The sequence below is a fragment of the Teleopsis dalmanni genome, chromosome 2 (assembly GCF_002237135.1).
Source record: "Teleopsis dalmanni isolate 2A chromosome 2, ASM223713v2, whole genome shotgun sequence".
Taxonomy (NCBI): domain Eukaryota; kingdom Metazoa; phylum Arthropoda; class Insecta; order Diptera; family Diopsidae; genus Teleopsis; species Teleopsis dalmanni.
In genome coordinates this window covers 35,997,380-36,001,692 of record NC_051847.1, presented here as the reverse complement: position 1 = coordinate 36,001,692, position 4,313 = coordinate 35,997,380, and the positions used below count along the sequence as shown (strand labels likewise).

Sequence of the window (4,313 nt, the reverse complement as noted above, 5' to 3'; positions counted from 1 at the left end):
TTGTTCTAAATTTGTCCTTTTCCATCCCGTGTACCATTTTGACTATTTCAGTATTTCGTATCAGAAATGATTTTTTGACTAAAATGTCGAGACGTCTCTGAAAATTTAAATGCTTCAAACGATTATTACGTATAAATTCTGGGCTAAAAGTTAGTGGTGTAAAAAGACTATGCAGTACACCTTCATGATCTAAAAATGTACGATCATGAGTAGGATCAAAAGCACAATCCGGAATACTCATTTGGCGTCTAAGGCGATTATGATGAGAACGAACATCATCCTCAAATTTATGCTGAACCTCCAGTTGCACTTCTGGATATAAAAATGTTATATATAATCCACCAACTAAGGGCAGGTCATAATAATCTGGGACATTTTGGTTATTTAATCGCATCCTGTCGACATCACCACCACCTCCAGTAAACTGAAAAATATTGAGGGATTCAGTTAATAATTTCTTATTTTTGATATATAAAAAAGTTATACCCTTCCTAAGTCCATTTTGTCCAAAAGTTTTTAAAATTAACGTGAAATTTCGCTGGAGCGGAAATAAACAGTTGCCAAAAAAGGGTTAATTGAAGTATAAAAAAATTTTTTAACTATGCTTTACATATTTTATTTGAACAAATAATAATATACTTATTTTTCTACAAAACATTAAAATTCTATTCATGGCTAGCTATGAAAGTTATTGTTTATATATAATTAATATATAAAGTTAATTCATTATTATCTGTATTTTGACTTATTATATATTCTTTGACAATATATATTTGCAGTATTATTTCGAACAATACATTGTAAAACTGCAATCACATTTATTGAAACTATACGTTCTTACTTACTTAGCCATTACAGACCTGAATCATCCTTGAGAACGTCAAGTAGTCTCCACCAGCTAGCCCAATCCGTGGCTTGCTGTCGCCAGTTAATAGTACGAAGCGCCCTCAAATAGTTCATCACCTGATCCTTCCACTGAAGATACGAATGTCCACTACAACGTTTTCTACCTGCGGGTACCGAATCAAATAAGTGCAAATTAATATTAGAAATATGAATGAGAGTAAGTCAGATGAAGTTGTTCTGGTTGGTCATAAATCTAGACCTATTGGTGCCTTGCGATAACAGACAGAGTTAGACCTCTATATAGATTTTATGGATTTTATAGATTTTTCAAAGCAAAATTTTAGAGTGTCTTGTTGAATTTTAGAGCCTCATATGATATACAGGGAATAGTCACGTTTCTAAAAAATCTTTAGAACTACCACCTGAAATCTTCCCTAAGCTCTTAAGCAATCATTTTTTCAGATGTAAAAACCGTTTATCAGTAGTCATTTTTAGATAATTTAAATACTAATTAAAGTCTTATTATAAAAACAGAGTCATTAAACCTGTTTTAAAAAATTTTTCAGCATATCTTTAGAATGTACCTTATTGGGAATGGAACCTAAACCTTCTGCACCACAGTTCTATTAAACACGTACCGCGTTATTAATAAAATAATATATTCGAAAAAAATTCATTATTGTTTTTTAATTATTAATTTATCATATTAAAGTTGAATTTATTGTTTTAAATATTTATTATCCTTTGAAAACCTAATCGGCTCTCGTACTGATAATACACTTTTTTACCACTCAACATTGACTTCCAACATTTATTTTTTTTCTATTTTTTTTTTGTTATTTTTAGTGTCATTTATAGCCTATTTTGTTGCTGTCATTTACACTAACAGGCAGTCGAGTCTCATAGAGGGACATGTGTCCATGTCAAAAATAACTCAAATATTTATTACTAAATTTTTCTATCTGCATTTTTGTTTTTTTTTTTTGGGGGGGTATCCTGTTGTTTTTTATGAGCTGCTATACTTTCCCTCCTTTTTTCAATTCAATTCTATTTTTTCATACATTCATAATAATATTCCTTTTTTTTGGACTATGCTTTCATTGTAAGATAATCAACTAAAAGTGTCACTATGAATTGAGCGCTGAATCCTTACATGTCCTTACGGTTAAACTAAGCACTACGTTTTGAATTATTTTATGTGCTGCAGTGAAGGAATTTCTAGGAATTTTGTTGTGTGTAGGGATTTCCTGTTTTGTTTCCTCACTGATTGAACACATTGAAATAGTAAAACACGTGCAAAGGGTGTTTTCAATTATGCCAAGATACAAAACTAATGTCAAAGGGGAGCCAAAGACTGTCGAAGTTATGATTTACACTATAAACTGGATATGTGTGTAGGAGAGAGTGCCGTACCGATGTAGCCAACTAATTTGATGAATGCTTTTCCATTTTAGGTTGTTCAAAATTTTTTAATTAATAGAAAAATTTATTTTAATTTAAATAGTTTGTTTTGGCATTGGTTGTATTCGATTTTAAAAAAATTTTATTTTAAGATATATGAAGTATATATTAACCTTTGTAATGAGTTACATATGCATAACATTTACAGATAATATATTACATTTAGAAATCTAATATTTTACAAAAGAATATCAGATATTAGAGGAATATATTTATTAAAAAAATTATTAACATAACATATTAACCACTTATATTTCTACACTCAGAAAAAAAATTTGATTGATTTAATCCGATTTTAACTAAATCTCATGTCAAAATATTCATACTCCGCGCATCTTATTAGTTCAACCATACCACATGTTGGTTTTATATCTTCTCTACCACGTGAGCTCAAATTTTTCCAACAAAAATTTCAGGTCAATTTAACTACTACCACATAGTAATTGAACATATTTTTCTGAGTGTACTCAGTTGGTCTTTATAGACTTGTATCATCCTTAGCCGCGCTCATTACATTCCGCCAGTCAGTCAAGTCCAGAAATGACTATTTTTATTAGTTCTAATAATTTGCATAAATATTTTTTTAAAGATTATAAAGATATAAAAAAAAATTCCAAGACCAACAGCTGTATAGCGAGCCAAAAATTTAATTAATTAAAATAATATAAAAATAATTTTTGTTGTTGTAGTTCACTACTTTTCAAAAAACGTCTTTGAAAAAATTTTTTCAATAAACACTTTTTATAAAATAATTTATTCTTATAATTGTTTTATACAATTTTTTTTATTTTTAAATAAAATTATATTTCTTCCACTTTTCCTTTAAGTTTTCCATCATTATCATTTCATAGTTTCCTGCAGAGTTTCCTATAGAAAATAATAAAACCAAAATCCGGCTTAACACCAAAGCTTAAAAAATGTAATTTGCTCCTTTTTTTTCAATCGTTATTATATTCAACTAAAAACAGTGTAAGTGAAAATATCCTTTGATTTGAAAAAAAATTGAAAGAAAATCCTTTTTTGTTACAAAATTTCTGTTACAATTTTTGTCTTGAACAATTGAGTTAACACCAAATTTCGGTACAACATCAAAGGAACAATTTGATGACAGGTACTTGCCTTTGATTCCTTTGTATGTAATACTATTTAATCGTTTAATCCTTCCACCTACCAAACAATGTTATTAGAAGGCAACCAACATTTCTTTACTCCAAATAATAGAACACAACATAAGAATTAAATGCAGTGAAAGTTCTTTGATTTAACCGCATTATTTCCTGAAATTAAGGCACGAAGTTATTAAACCTAAAAAATAAGTCCTGAAATACATAATAGAAACAAAATCAAACACTCTCTCTTAAAGAAATGCAACAAGTGAGGTTAAGTGTTATATTTAGGATAAATCGTAGCCTTTCGTATTGAATGAAATTTATTGAATAGTACATAAATATTAACTATATTAGAGAATATATTGCCCTACAGCATGTATCAACCATGCATTTCTGTTAAGTTAACTATAAAATAAAGAGGATTCAAGATAATATGACAAAGTTCCCATGGCAGCGCAGCTTTACAGCAGGTCCGATTTGCTTTATATATAAAATCGCTAACCCAACAAGTTATATTGAGCCTATTAAAAAAAAAGTCTATAAATTCTTCTATTTTTAATACAGAAAGAAAGGCGTAATATTTTGAGGCTATATTCTATATAGCCGGCTAATCATAAAGAATACATCTATAACACTCAACCACTTACAGGCAGGGACGATATTCCAAATGCCTGGAATCATCTCTTTAAAATGACCTAACAAATTATCTGCGACATTTCATGTCTCTAAAACCATCTAATTAATATGACCGTTCAAGTGATCTACAAGTAACTTCTTCTGTGAGTTCATTAAAAGAGACGTATGCAAAATTTAGTTTATAAGAGTACATTAAGACTGAAAAGTTTTCGGAAATTCTCATTTAAAATTCGCGCGCTGTATATTTTTCGATATTTTAAG

General features: G+C 29.1%; 1 protein-coding gene across 1 annotated transcript in view; it reads left to right on the top strand.

The window, feature by feature from the left end:
* LOC119674309 (neurogenic protein mastermind-like) overlaps nt 1-4,313 on the top strand; it is a 596,927-nt gene that overhangs the window by 90,328 nt on the left and 502,286 nt on the right. The window lies entirely within an intron of this gene.